This window comes from Grammomys surdaster, unplaced genomic scaffold, assembly GCF_004785775.1.
Source record: "Grammomys surdaster isolate TR1022 unplaced genomic scaffold, NIH_TR_1.0 135, whole genome shotgun sequence".
Lineage (NCBI taxonomy): Eukaryota > Metazoa > Chordata > Mammalia > Rodentia > Muridae > Grammomys > Grammomys surdaster.
The window spans coordinates 3,125,141-3,141,334 of NW_021604593.1; the positions used below are offsets into that span (position 1 = coordinate 3,125,141).

The following is a 16,194-nucleotide window of genomic DNA, read 5'->3' on the forward strand; positions in this document are numbered from 1 at the left end:
CCCACACACACACAGACACCCACAGATACCCCCCCACACCCCTACACTCAAATCTTAAATAGAAACATGTTCATGGATTTATATTTTTTTCTATTTTATATATTAGTTCATACATACATGAAAAACCCTTAAATGTGTTGAATTATTTGTGAAAATCCTAATCTTCTTGGTCAGGATTCCAACAGGCCTCATTAGGCTATTTGTTTGTTTAAGATTTCTTTGTGTTCCTATAGTCTCTTTTCCTTTTTGCAGTGCAGAGTGCTTAATGAATATTAACTCAAGAATCCTCACTACAGCATAGGAGAGAGGCTGGCAACTACTAATGTACTGCTCTCGGTGGGAAAGCCTGGAGTCCGCCCAGAAGACCTATTACAGCTGACTCCCATGCTGATGTATTATCCGAGTGCCCTGTGCACTGTACGGAAATCATTTGATCTATATTTGACTGGTCATTTGCTTCTGGGCCTCTTTTTACTTGAGAAAAGAAGAACCGGCAACAATACAGTATACTGTTGAGCTAAGAAATAAATCAAGTTGTAAACAATATAGGATGTTCTTTTCTGAGGCAAAACCAAAAATAAAACATGGGAGGAAAAAAAAAGCCACTGTTCTAATTTCATTCTGTTGCTATGACAAAGACCACAGTCAAAAGCTACCTAAGGGAGAAAAGGATTTATTTGGCTTACATTTCCATGTTACAGTCCATCACTGAGGGAAGTCAAGGCAGGAGCTTAAACAGAAACCATGGGGGAATGCAGCTCACAGGCTCCCTCCCAGGCCCTTGCTGAGCTAGGACATATCTCCCAGGACAACCTTCTAAATAATGGTGCAGTCCACCATGGGCTAGGCCTTTCTATAGCAATTAGCAATCAAGAAAATGTCATGCTCATAGGCCAGTCTGATCAGGAAAGTCCCTCAGTTGAGGCTTTTAATATAACATGACCCTGAATGTGCCAAACTGACAATTCAAGTTAACCAGAACACCCACCAAAACCTAAAACTAAGCAAACGCCTGTCTTACATCAGGCTCAGCGCTGAGTGTGTGCTGCCAGGTGTATGTCTCTAATCTTCACACCTGCCCTGCAGGAGGTGTTGGGAGCACAAGTGTCCTTTCACCCACTGGTCACCAGGGAAACCAGGAATGTTAAACATGCACGATTGTCTTTTCAAAGTAAAAGATATATAACCTGTTTTTCCACCCAGAAGGCTAGAAACTGGAGGTGACTAACAGCCTAGGTGACCCTTACATGATCTGTATAGCCAGGGGCTTCCCCAGGCTCCCACCAGCAGGACCAGAGGTGGATAACAGCCCAAATGATTTCTGTGTTATCTTTACGACAGGGACCAAGCCGGATCATTTCCTGGACTGGTAGGCTAAGACATGTAGCCTGTCTCTGGAACTCATCTTCTTTGAAGAAATGACATGTACTTGAGTTGAGTATGGTGTAATTATGCCTCCTTGTGCACTGAGAATTGTGTCACACCAGGAAACTTTATTTCCAAATTACAATGTATTTAAGTATGCTTACAATAAACTGCCTGGTGTCAAGGCAGGAAGTAGGACAGCTACCAGTTACATGAAGGAGCAGTAGCTGAGAGGTCTACAGTTTGATCCATAGGCAGCAGGCACAGAGAAAGACACTGGGCCTAGGGTGGGCTTTTGAAATCTCAGAGTATACCCCCAGAGACATACTTCCTCTACAAGATCACACCTACTTCCACAAAGCCACGCCTCCTAATCCTTCTAACCATTTTCAAACAGTTCCACTCCCTGGTGACTAAGCATTCAAATATATGAACCTATAGGGGCTGCTTTTATCCAAACTGATGTGTTTATAAAAAGATAAAGAGATAAAGAGTATGTTCTATGGGTGTGTGGAGAGGTATGGGGGAAGGGGATGTCTCAGCAGGCCCATGCTGAGGCATCCCTTACCCTTGAGGGACCAGACATAGGACTGTATAGCGTAGAATAGAGTTTATTCAGGGCATGGGGAAGGGAGCCAGGAGAGTAGTAGAGGCAGAGAGAGAAAGAGAGAGAGAGAGAGAGAGAGAGAGAGAGACAGACAGAGACAGAGACAGAGACAGAGACAGAGACAGAGAGACAGAGAGAGAGAAGAGAGAGAAGAGAAGTAGAGGCCGGCCATGACCGCGTAGAGAGATGGGGAAGGGGAGGGAGAGGGGGCAAGGGGACAGAGAGAAGCTAGAGGCAAGAAATCAAGAGATTAAGAGAGAAAGGAGAGGGCAAGCAGCCCCTTTTATAGTGGGCAGGCCTACCTGGTTATTGCCAGGTAACTGTGGGGAGGAGTATACCTGGCTGTTGCCAGGTAACTGTGGTAGTGGAGTTTAGACAGAATGCTAACACAAACTACCACAAGTTCTAAGACACTCCCCAAACAACATGTGCTATTGTGATTGTCCTCGGTTACCTGCGACTTGAAGGTAATTGCTGAAGAAATACTTTATGCACTTTGGACACAGGTCTCGGATGAATCAAGTGGAAATACATCTGGACAGTTATGCCTGAGAACTGTTTCTCATTGTATCAGAAGATGTTATACAAATTGCCAAGGGAGAAGAGCAAGCAATAGTCCCAGCCAGCTACAAAGTCTACTGACCATGACTGGCTCAGCAAGATAGCCCCATGGTGTAATGGCAGCACTTATATCTTGTGGTAACCAGCAACAGTTTGAATGGACTTAAAGCCTGCTCGATAAGAGGGAATTTTATGCCCACTACCACAAACCTGGCCAACTACCAGTGGGTGGAAAGGTCCACTGAAAGGATATAAAAATTCATAGAGAAGCTTGAGATCCCTACCCCCCATTCTGATTTAAGGTTGGTAGGTTCACAGGCCTAGGTTCCAGGAACTAGCTGGCCACCGGAAGAAAGAATTAGCCTGAGGGCAAGTCAGCCAGGTCATTCTGACAAAGGATAGCAGAACTAAAGATACAGGTTGGCTGAGTTTCTCCAGGAAATAGCTGCTTACAATGGTCAGGTTAAGGTCACATTCCTGAATAAAATGTGTACAGGATGTTTCCCACTCCCCACCTTGGTCTGTGACTAGCTGAATAATAGGTTGAAACTTTCTGTATACAGGATGTTACTCCCTCCCCACCCTGGTTTGTGACTAGCCGAATAATAGGTTGAAACTTTCCAACTATTTTTATGACATAGGTTGGGATTTCTCCACTGTCCCCTCCTGGTTTCCCCCTTCACTCTCCTGGTTTGCGGTTCTCTCCTTTAAATACCCCTTGCTCCCGAGCCTCGGGGTCGATGCTCCCCTTGTGAACCTCGGCCTCAGCCGACTGATATCCCAAAATCCAGAAATAAAGCCTTTTGCGGTTTGCAGCAAGTTTGGTCTCTTGTGTGATTCTGGGGAGTGGTAATCTCCTGTGGCTTGAGTGGGGTTCCCCCCACTCTGGGGGCCTTACACCACCAGTGGAGGAAGAGCACAGGTCCTAGAGGAGAGACCACTACTGCCACTTTCCTAAACCAGTATAATTTCTCACCTTACTCTAAACTATCCTTAAACTCACAGGACTGAACTCTTTCAAATTCACATCTATTGGGACTTCTGACTGACCTCATTTGGAAATAAGGTCTTACAGGGTAAGGATTTACTTTTAGGCTTAGCATTTAGCCTCAGGCTGGTAATTGAGTTGCTCTTTATGAAACAGTTGAGGACACACAGAGACAACTGAGGAAGGAGGCCCAGGGAAGACAGAGATGGCAGTGAAGTAGCTTGAAGTCACCCAAACTAAGAGCCTCCAGAAGACGGAAGAAGTCATGAAAAAATGATCCCATGAGGCTCTGGCAGGGTTGTGTCCTCCAAGACCTTGTTTTATGATGCTAAGGGGTCATTTTCTAGGAAGACGCCATGCATCTTCTGGTACAGGTCCCTCCCATGTTGGCATCAAAGCATGACCTCATGGAAGGGAACCATTCTTTCCTGGGAATTCTCAGTGATAAGGCTTCTCTTAAAACTGCTTTTACTGGGGTTGTCATGGCAGCCCACATCCCTTTGTCATTTGTTTGTGGTGGAGACATTCCCTTCCATGGTTACATTTGAAATTCCCTGGCCTCTGCTGTATGGTCCTTGTTGCAGTCTTAAGCTGCTTGGAAATAACAGGAAATCTCAACAACATGGCTGCCTAAACAAGACCTGAACAAAGATGGCACCAGCAACCATGCTAACACAGAAAGGGGACATCTCTTGGGACCTCACAGACAAAGAGTTATGGGGAACTGAGGAATTCTCAGAGTGGGAGAACACATCATCCCTAACAAGAGTTCCCCAACTGGTTTATCTAACACCAAATGCTCAGCCCTGAAATCATACAAATAATAGTATATGGACTGAGAAGACTGTATTTATATACTTAGAAACACACACACACACACACACACACACACACACACACACACACACACACACACACGTATTACTCATATTCACCACAATTAAAGAAAAAGAGGCCAGAGGCTATGAATTTGGGGTACATGGGAGGGGTTGGAGAAAGAGGGGGTACATGGGAGGGGTTGAGGAAAGAAGGGAGAAAAAGGGAAAATGATGTAATTTTATTTCAGTTTCAGAAGTAAAGTAAGTATAGCATTGGAGAGTTGGCAGCCTGGAAAGTGGATCACACCCATTTTCTATTCCCATCCATCCCTCGACATCTATTTGGGCTCCTTAGACAACGGCCTCCGAGACTGGCTCCCAAGCACTTCCCAGGGCCCTTCCCACAGTTTTCTTAAGTAGTCTAATGCGTGAGAAGTCTTTATGGGTGGGAGTCTGGGGAGTTACCCTGATCTTTTTCTAACATCACAACTTTGTCCTGAGGGCTCCTCAGCAGGGCTCATGGGAGGGGACCATGGGAGGGAACCGCATTGGGGGTGCGGCGACAAGATCACAGTTAGATACAGAACCTCACACCATACCCTGTCTCAGTATTACTGCAGCAGTCAATGCCACGTGAAACAGAATCTATCTGGCGAAGGGAACCCGTCACTCACTCATGTTTTAATTAACTCTGGCACCAATTCCTAACTTTCTCTAGGGGAAAACTTCCCTCTCTAACAAAGTCTGTTAATATGCTAGTAAGAAATGTACCATCCCTCCCTGCACCTGTAACTTCATTTTGCATTAAAAGCTTGCAAAGTCCTTCAAAGTTAGCTTCTTCGTGGGAAAGGAAACTGTCTTCGTTCTCTGTTTTATCGTTTCTGGCCTAGTATCTGGGCCCGAGGATTGTAAATAAGATTATAGTCTAGATCAGAGGAAGGGAATAGAAAATGATGCAGATGAGGATGTCTCTAGATGCCTAGAGCCAAATTGCTATAGTGATGAATAGATTGTAGCATGAGCAGTAATTGATCAAGGGAAGTGATGTGTTTATAAAAAGATAAAGAGATATAGAATATGTTCTATGGGGGTGTGGTGAGGTATGGGGGAAGGAGATGTCTCAGAGGGCCCATGTTGAGGCATCCCCTCCCCCTGAGGGATCAGCCACAGATGGTATAGTATAGAATAGAGTTTATTCAGGGCATGGGGAGGGAAGTTAAGAGGGTAGTAGAGGCAGAGAAATGGAGAGACAGAGAGAGAGAGAGAGAGAGAGAGAGAGAGAGAAGAAGCAGAGGCCCTCCATGACCACGTGGAGTGGGGGGAGGGGAAGAGTCCAAGAGAGCAAGAAAGAAGCAAGAGGCAAGAGAGCAGGAGATTGAGAGAGAGAGAGAGAGAGAGAGAGAGAGAGAGAGAGAGAGAGAGAGAGAGAAGGGGACAAGCAGCCCCTTTTATAGCGGGCCAGGTCTACCTGGCTGTTGCCAGGTAACTGTGGGGTGGAGTTTAGACAGGATGCTAACAGTGAATGCATGCCTAAGAAGAGAGACAGAAAGTAGCTCTGAGGTGTGGAAGGGCAGAGAAGAGCCTGGCTACTGGAAGACACATAAACACAAACACAAACCCCTGGGCTGCTCAAGACCATAATGCTTGCAGAGCATTGGTCCACAGCGAGCACTGGTTCCACTTGAGACCTTGTTGGCAAACTTGGGGTGGTACCCAGAAATCCATAGCTAGCCAACCTTCGAGGTAATACTGACTCATTTGTAAAGCCGAAGAACCATAGGGTTAACGTTTTCTCTTCAGTAGGAAGACTGGAATTCAAGATGCCTGGAATGGGGTTGTGCTGAGGCAGTGTACTCCAGGGTGAATATGTGCTTCACATGGGCCATTGATTCCAAACATGTCTCCTGGCCAGGACTTGAGAATGTCTGGGAACTGAACCCCAGACCCCCACCCTCACCCCAAGGGCTCCTTCAGATTCAAAGGAAGCCTTAAGAGCTGAGCCACCAAACACTGAAGCCAGATTAATTAGTCCCTGGCAATTTCTCGTAAGCCCTGGAAGGGCCGGGATAGAAACTAGCAACCAATTATCTCAGTGAAGCGGGGAGAGAGGGGACCAACATCATTGCTAAGTTCTAAGAAAACCGTTCTCCTCTCAGAGTGCTTAGAGGCAGGCTCGTCTCTCCGTGTTAGTCTGAAAAACATTCCTTAACTGCTGGGAACTGGGCTCAAGAGGAAAAAAAAATGCGGATCTTGTGTAAAGTCCAGAAAACCGTGTTCCCTCGGCTGCAGGCTTGCCTGGTTTCCTTCCTATATGTGCTTCCTTCCTGTGTCTCTTCCTTCCTCCACAATGGCCTGGGGTCTTAGGTCTTAGGCCAATTCAGAGTCAACCGACCACAGCCAGTTGTAGATTCTGGAATCTTGTGGAGACTCGAGTCCATCATTTTAAGCTTCCAAGATAAAGTTAGATATTTGGTAATGCTCCTTCTAAGTTTTGATAGTTTTCTGAAGAAAAATTTCAGTTGAGAGCTTCATTCCAGTGAGAGATGTATGTGGAAGTCTAGTCCTGTCATCAGCCTTTCAAGAACACGCTAGTCCAGCAACTGTCCAGTCAGGCTACAACAGGAGGAGGAGCTTCTCCAACACCCAAAGACTAAGAGGGAGAAAAACAGGAAATAGCTATGAGGGCTGGGCAGTGTTCATAGTCCATGAAGGGTGGTCAGTACCGTCTCCCTCTTGTGGTGCGGATGTGCAAACTGACCACACCTCACTGCCAGGCCCATTTCTTCACCTCCCTTCTCACCCTAGCCATGGAGTTTGAAGCAGCCAATCAGAATGTATGTAGCCATATATGGGAAATGGGGTGGGGGTTGGGGGGAAGACCAAACATACAGAAGCCTCAACACTACATCTGGGGCTATGGCGTCTGAAGAGTATCTACCAGAAACCTGCCAGCATAATAAACTGCTTCCTGGGGGCTTGGAGGTTCCATTTCTTAGACTTGAAATGGTGCCTCGAGGTGTTATAATTAGGTCGGGCTCCTAACTTAACTGCTTAATGTGTAGCACAGACAGCATCCGTGATATTGAGTACACTAATTTCAATATTTCTATGTATACATTTTTAACATAATGACACTTGTATCTATTTTTCTATGGTCATAGATATTTATTAAATTATATTTTATGTTATTTGTTTTATTTTATGTGTACGAGTGTTTTGTCTGCATGTATGTCTATGTAACACATGTCTGCAGTACCCACAGAAGCCATAAGAGGGGGTCAGAGTTCCTGGAACTGGAGATACAGACAGTTGTAAGCCACTGTGTGAGTGCTGGGAACTGAATCTGAGTTCTTGGCAAGCATAGCCAATGCTCTTAACCATTGAACCAACTCTCTAGCCCTACAAAAATGTATTTTTAATTAAATTTGTGGACTATAGGCATGAGGGGAGTTCAGCCAGAAAAAGTAGAACATAATAAACTATGAAAAACAATCCAAGAACCTTTGGAGTACGGTCTCCAAAAAACTATATGCCTTGAGCCAATAAAAACGTGCACGTCATTTACGGGATAGATTGTTTTTTTACATTTTTGGACATTACTGACTGTAAATTATGGGGGGATATACATAGATAAAAATGACTTTGGGCTCATGAGGCTTTTGCTAGTGACCAAGTTGACAGAAGTATATTTATGGAAATCTGATAAAAGATTGCATTTCTGAGATTTATGAATAGGGGATATGGAAAAACATGCAGAAAAGCAAAGATAAATTAACATTATTCTCTATAACTAGAGCCTATAATAACTGTTCATCTCTAGGCTGCTAAGTAGTCCATAATTTGACTTCCCACATAGTCATAGCACCTTTCAAAACTGTCAGCTCTAAGGATTTACCAGGGTGGTTCCTGCATGAGAGTATTTGTGCTGCATAGTTATTTTCTAGCTTCTGCAGGGATACTAGACCAGAGGAAGGATATCATCAGCCTCACAGTGAATTGTTGCCTGTCACAGCCTTTGAAAGTGCCAGAGGAGGGCCCAGCAGGGCTTCTGCTAACCTTGTCTTATTGTTCTACCAAATAACCATGGCAATGTCACCACATTCCCTACGTGGAGTTTAACATATCATTTGCATTTACAGTGTAAAGTTGTTATTAAAGGCAGGATATTTTTACGAGCACAAACATCTCTCTCTTCCCTCTTCGGTAGAGGCAGAGTACTTAAGAACCTGCTGCTCGACCACCTGGTCATGTTTATTCATGTCAGGATCACGTTCCCATCAGCAGGAGTTTTTCTCTGATTGCAATGCATCCAGGCTGACCAACCTGAGAAAGGACACAGCTTTGCTTTGGGTGAAATGCTGAGGATGTGAGCATGGTGACTGAGGATTTAGTTAGGGTGAGTCTCTGAGGCCAGGCACAAACCTTCTTCTTGATCGTAAGATCTTTAGGTAAAGGTACCTGCTGGTTCTCATGTTTTGACCATGCTACCATGCATGCACACAACTGCCAGCAATTTCTTTTTTTGGCACACACCATCACAAATATGATTGAGTGAGCAAAGCTCTTAGACTTGCAAGCTAGTTTATGAGCATCCTGATGAGGGTCTGAGGAGCACAAGGTCTCCGTCAGCCAACAGTAACCCATTCCAAAAGTGGGCAGAGGAAAGAAATGCAGTTATATAGGGCTCTTTGCCAATATAGTTCATTTGAGGATAGTAACATTTGAGGACTTTGGAATGTTTTGTTTTTAACACAAAAGTAGAACTTTTGACTTTTAAAGTAAGAACCCATGGTAGGAGATAAAGATAGACAAGAACGTTTCTTGCTATTGCAGTCTAATTTATGCCTTTCTCTATTTAGCAGGAAGAAAGGACTGGAAAACAGATGGGGGAGGAGGAGAAAGGGAAGGAAAAACGCAGACAAAGATTGAATACAGTAAAAAAGGAGGAGGCTCCTGCAGAACTGTGTGTAACATGAGTAGCCCTATAAATGCTCAAGAACGGTGGTGAGCCATGACCGGAAGAACCTTGGGTCTGACTCTGCTCCTAAAGCAGGAAAATAGAACCAGGCTCAAAGAATCCAGTCTGCCTCAACACCCAGCCACCCTGAGCCTTTCCTTGCTAGGGCTCTGTCCTTTGATGACTGCTGGGCCACTTGGGAGATACTCTGAAGGGAGGGGTGTGGACTTGGTTATCAGAATTAAAGAGGGGAGGTTGTTTCTGAAATGGAGGCAGACAGCATCCCCTCGAGTGAAGGACAGGGAGGACAACAGAGAGGACAGGAAGCACAACAGAGACTCTTGTTCAAGAGAGAGAAATGGTCCCTGGGAAGAATGGATGCTACAGTTGACCAGGGAAATTTACTTCCCACACGGCCAGAGCAAGAGTATAAGCTCCTTTTAAAACAAAAACAATCAAAGAAAAACTAAACTAAATTCAAAAGCGATAACTGTTGGAGTGATGTTTTGTGCACTGTGTGACGATGTGTCTCTGCCCTTCCTTGCCTGCCTAAGGCATCTTCTGATTAATTAAAATAAAAACCCTACAGCCTCTAGCAAAAGGCAGAATAGTAAGGTGAGGCTTCAGGACCGAGAGAGGAACTCTGGGACAGATCCAGCCCACCACTATGGAGATTCACTTTCAAGACACAGAAGTCAGACATGTGAAACAGAGGAAAGGAAAGCAACCATGTAGCAGAATTTAGATTAGCATGCACTGGATAATTGAGTTATGGGCTAGTTGGCGACAAGCCTAGCTATAAGGCTAAAAGCTTATAAATAAATATGGTCTCCGAGTCATTATTCAGGAACAAGGACGAGCATGGAGAGGCCCAGCTACTGATGGAAGTTCATTATTGATCAGTGGAAAATAAAGCTTCTCTAGAAGGAAGAAAATCGTTAAAGCTAGTTAGTAAAAATTAAATGACTAGGAAAACCAAATGACACCAGCAAGTTATGAGATGAACTAGATCATCAAGATCACACTGACTCTAGGGAAGCAGTTGTTTCCCATGGTTGGGGATTCAGATCGACAGGGAACAGGCGTGCACTCTCACCTCCCTTTGCTACCTCTGGGCATTGTATTGCTGTCTGGAAGAGAGCATGGAAGAAATTGCCTCTTCTGGAAGCCAGTGTGAGTTAGCCTACAACTAGAACAATTCAAGTTAGATTGTTTACATCTACCACCCTGTGTGTGTGTGTGTGCGCGTGTGCGTGTGTGTATGCGCCTGTGTTGGTATCAGGCTCTGAACCCAGTGACATCACATCTAGGCGACCCCCACATCGTTGCCAAGGCAACCACTATACATTCCCAGAATCCACCTGGCTACCTCCCACCTTCAATTGAGAGAGGCTACATCACTGCTTATATAAAACAGGCAGAACCCCCTGACCTCTCTCTCTTCTTTCTCTTCTTCCTCTCTTCTTCCATCTTCTCCTTCTTTTGCTCCTCCAACCCCATCTTTGCCCTATCTACGAATAGCTTGTACAGCCAGAAGTTGCTTATCTGTGGTCCAACGAGAGTTGAACTTAGTATTGGCCTCCGGGGAGCGTAGAGGGTCAATGCCGCCCTTCAGTGCTTGGCGGAGGCTACTATTGGTCTGCTTCATGCTCTGAACCTGGCGCTTAAGGGAGATGAGCTGTGAGTCGAGACCTCGGAGTGCGAGGTTAGCAAGGTCTGGGCTTCCTGATACTGCAGTGAGGCTCTCAGGACTCAGGTACATCCCCTTGGGCGGACCTCTCCCAGTTCGAAGTGGGTGGTGGCTATACTGAGATACCTGGACCTCCTTCTTCCCAGGACTAGGCCATGCATTCAGAGGTCTGGATGGCAGAGGCTCTCGCTTGCGGTCTCCAGTATCCGGTTCTCCCTCACTCACAGCTCCTCGTCCCTCTTCTAGCTCATCAATGTCTTCTTTGTCCTTGTGGACACCCAGCCGCCCGGCCTGACTGTCCACCACACTAGTTCGACTTCGGGTCTTCTTCCAAGAGTAGTAATATTTCACCAGGCTGGGAATCAGCTTGTCAGGTAGCATCTCTTGAATCCGCTGGAAGCACTTGCCATGGAATCCAAAGGCCTGTTCAAACAGCACCTTGTCCTCGACAGTCCACTCATCAGGGAAGGGAGTGAAGGTGTCTAGATCAGCCAGGGATTTCTCTACATCGTGTTTATGGCACAGAAGCATGACGAATGCCTGCTTGATGTTGTAGCCATGCTTCTCCTTGGCCATTGCAATGTACTTGTCAAGTTTGGCATCAGATACACAGTGGTTGGGTGACCACACCCTTCAGCTCCTTGTTGCTATAGCACACAGGGCTCTCAGGCTTGTACTCGGGAATTACTGCTTGGTAATTGGTTCCAACTCGGATCATGCTGTCATGAGAGTGCTTCTCCTCGCTGGTGTCATCCTCCGAGTGTGGCTGTCTGCCGTTGGGTGCCCTCTTGGCCTGACTAAGGGACAAGATCCTGGAGCCTGGATTGGGCTTCTCCATTACTGAGTCCATATTGGTCTTGTCAGATACAGATGCTAGGATCACGGACCAACCATTTCTTCTACCAACACCGCAAGACACTCTTTTAGACATACAAGACCTGTGGGATTCCAGCTGTGGTGCTTCAGAACCGATGGGGGCCAGGTGTCCTGACAGCTAAAGACAGCTAGATGGTCTTCGCCGGTTCCTCCAAGAAGAATGCTGTTTTTAGGGAACTTCCTGTTACAAGATTACCAGTCGCTATCCACAGAGGAACCTGATGCACACATCTACCAAGTGGACCCCGATGATGAAAGTCAGCTACACCCCAAAACGGACTATGCCCCTACACAACAGGAAGTAGTTTAAGAGACATGGCGCCCTGACTCCCCTTTCACCATTGGTTTCACCCCCCCACAACCCCCCACACCCCCGCTTTTTTTTTTCTCTTTATAATAAGAAAAATGGAGGTATGTTGGTATCAGGCTCCAAAACCAGTGACATCACATCTAGGCAACCCCCACATTGTTGCCAAGGCAACCGCCATACATTCCCAGAATCCACCTGGCTACCTCCCACCTTCAATTGAGAGAGGCTACATCACCGCCCGTATAAAACAGGCAGAACCCCCTGACCTCGCTCTCTTCTTTCTCTTCTTCCTCTCTTCTTCCGTCTTCTTCCTCTTCTACTCCTCTCCCCCATCTTTGTCCTATCTCCTGAATAAACCCCACTTGGAACTGTTTGGTCTGGTGTGGTCTCTTCTGAACCGCATTTCAGTGCGTACATTACGATTACTACTGCATTTAATTAGGGTTACCTTCATGCCTGCATGAGCATAGTGTGCATGTGATTGTTTACTTGATTAAGGGCAACTTTCTAGTAACTACACCACCAAGGAATTTGATTATCTGTTCCCTAGCAACCATTAACTACAAATGTTCTCCAGTGGGAATGGAACCTTCTAAGTCCCTCCCCACAGGGAACCAGAGTCTTTGAGTCCAGTGTTGGATGACTTCTATTGACCAACTGTGTCCTTTCTGACCATCCCTAAGCTAGGGAGTTAACGTACATGGATTGTGTTCTTGATCTTCTCACTCTCAGATTTCTAATTGCATTGACCAATAAAACACACAGTGAGAAGCTCGAGATCAGGGAACTAACACTCCTACAACTGCATCAAGGGTACATGTTGCTTCCCAGTTCCCACCAGACTTCTGTGGCTGCAGAGAGATAGCTGTGGCATCTCCAGGTGTCACGGGCTTATGCAGCTCCTTTCCATGAGGAAAGACAGGCTTTCTCTGTCAGGGAGAACCCTCCGACAGATGTCTTCCCATAGCGTGGGAGACTGCTATAGAATGATTGGCTTAGATGAGGAGCAGGCAAATACTGCCTTGGGGTCAAATCTGGCCTGTTGCCTGTTTTTGTTAATAAAGTTTTATTGTAACACAGTTACATTCAACCTTGAGTAGTTCCCTGAGGAACACAGAAGTTTAAATAAATGAATGGGGATTGGCAGGGCATTTATATACTACTTACAGCTAATTTTACAATATAGCAGCAGAACTGAGCAATTGTGACAGAGCCTGAGGCTGAAAACATTATAGAACATTTAACTAATATAATACATTTTACAAGACATCCTCAGGCTTAGACCCATTGCCTCCTATGAACACGAGGGAGAATGAACTCTATCCAACTAAATAGGGGATTATGCCAATAAAGACCAGGGGAGCAGAAACTAGCTTGTTATAGGTAGAACAAGCCCGTGCTAAGGGGTTGGTGGTAGACAGGCGTTTTCCATGGAGTGTTGCTGCTACACTGGAGAAGACCACCACGCGAGGTTATGGGAGCATGCAGCCTCATGTTAGCTATGTCAGCTGCAGCTTTAAGGTAGTGGTGATCCCTGCTCAGATCATCCTGTTTGCTCAGGAGGCTACTAGGAGAAACAGCTCGAGAATGTCCCTGGGCTATCACAGGAGAAGGAAGCTGTGGCCTTCTGCCTCGAGATTATGTACAGAGTAGAGGCTCTCTCACAGACTGCCACCAGAAGCTCCACAGAGTTGGAATTACAATGATCCAACCTGAGAAGGCCGAGCACAGGCTACCACCCTTCTCTGTCAATGAAGTCTTGTCATGTAGTCCAGGCTAGCCTTAAACTAAAAAACCTGCTGCTGCAGCCTTTCCAGGACTGGGATTATAGGCATTTGTCACTATGCCTGGCTGGGTGAGGCAGAGATATCTCTTTTTAGTTCATACCCTCTGTCTTCTTCTCACCCATTGGCTGGTGAGTTTATTTTTAATTGAACTGAATTTAGTTTATTAAAGTTCAGATAATTCTCACTTAAATTTTTTTCCACACTATCACACCATTGAGTCAATTAAGCTCTGGACACACCTGGACATAAATTTGTCAAATAACTGTATGGTATCACCATGCATGAATTATTTCATTTCTGAAGGCTCTTAAATTACTTTTTATATATAATATATATAATATATATTATGTAAAAGTATATGTACATGACAATCTTTATTATATATAAATATGTGTGTGTACAATGTGTGTGTAAGTATGTACAGGCTTGCACTCATGTCCATGTGTGAGGGTGTGTATACCATGGTATACAGGTGAGTCTGCAGAACAGCCTCAGATGTTGTGCCTGGTCTTCTAGCTTGTTTGAGACAAGCTTTCTTGTTGTTTGCCATTTTGTACTCTAGACCATAGTCTTCAACATAATTATAATTTACATTTACCTGATTAAACATCCGGTCAGTGGTGGCGAATGTCTTTAATACCAGCACTTGGGAGGCAGAGGCAGGCAGATTCTAGTCCAGACTTTGATTCACTGGCCTGCAGGGGATCCCTGTCAACCTTCCCCATCTTCCCGTAGGAGTGTTGGGCTCACAGATTTCTAAGATGGTCAGGCTTTCTTGGCAAGCACTTTACCCACAGAGCTATCTCCCTGGCCCTTGTTTGGTGTTTTGGTGCTGGGGATGGAAGCCAGGGCCTGTACAGTCTAACCATGTTTGTTCTATCACCGAATCACATAAACTTTGGTAAACAGATTTGATCTGCTCTTCTCTTGCTAATCTACCTTTTGTTTATGGGTTGTATCAGCATCCACCCTTGCTGGTTGAAGAAGAGGGATAACCTTTTCTCCCCGGCAGAGGTCGCTGAGAAACGGAGGAGAGAAAGCAGGATGTTCGTGGATCCCGTTAGAGAAGCCGAGGAACAATTCCTGTCCCGTGGGAGGACCTTAGAGTCCTGGTTCTCTCAGGCCCTGGGCGATCATCCTTCAGCCAAGTGAGGGTTGAATTATTTGTGCAGCGAATCCACGGGAGAGAAGTAGACAACAAAATCTGTCTTCACAGTCTTTTTCGCCCCTGATTTAATGTGAAAGCAGCAGAGAGCAGGTGGCTAAGAACAAAGGGAGCGGCCGAGCGCTCTGCAGCGCCCTTGACTATGTGCGGTTCTCAGGAGGCTCACGTTTCTGCGGCGGAGTTTTCTTTTCTCTCTTTACACGTTGGGAAGAAGGTTTTTGTTGTTGTCACTTTAATCCACGGACAGGAAAGTGATTATTGTTCAAGATTCTTCGAGTATCTTAAAAGGATTTTAAAAGTCAGGCTCAGCAGATTTTTCCCCAGTCAATGAATTGTATTTATTTGACCACTGTTTTGTGTTTATTTAAGTGATTCTGTTTTCTTATGCTAATGAGCACAACTTCCCTGTCTTGAGACTTGGAAGTTAAATACAATAAAGACCTAGCCAGCGTAAAATGGTTCCCTATTTCACACTGTGCAAATTATTAGCAGAAATCATAAAGCATCTATGTAAATAAAAATCTGTTTTTTATATTAGGTTATTTTTAAATCTCTCTCTCTCTCTCTCTCTCTCTCTCTCTCTCTCTCTCTCTCTCTCTCCCTGTGTGTGTGTGTGTGTGTGTGTGTGTGTGTGTATGCCTATGGAGGTCAGAGATAGGTATCAGGTGTATTTATAGCTAAATAAGATCCCATTGTTTCTACGATGTTGGCATTTCGTCTAGGCTCCGCCCCACAGTTACCTGGCAACCACCAGGTGTGCCTGACTCATTGTAAAAGGGGCTGCTTGCCCCCTCCTCACTCTCTTGCTTTTGCTCTTCCTCTCTTCCCCTCTTCCCTCTCCGTCCTTTCTTTGCCCATTCCCCTCCCCCTTCTCTCTGCAGGTGCTCATGGCCGGCCTACTCCCCCGCCCCCTCTCTCTGCCTTTCTCTATCTCAACTACCCCCTCCCCATGCCCTAAATAAACTCTATTCTGCACTATACCATCGTGTGGCTCGAACCTCAGGGGGAAGGGATGTCTCAGCATGGGCCCGCAGAGGCACCCCCTCCCCCACACCATGCCTCACCCCCCC

At 45.6% G+C, this 16,194-nt stretch overlaps 1 pseudogene; it reads right to left on the reverse strand.

The window, feature by feature from the left end:
- Window positions 1–11,836, reverse strand: part of LOC114617186 — a 34,891-nt pseudogene extending 23,055 nt beyond the window's left edge.
- Window positions 11,837–16,194: the final 4,358 nt, after the last annotated feature.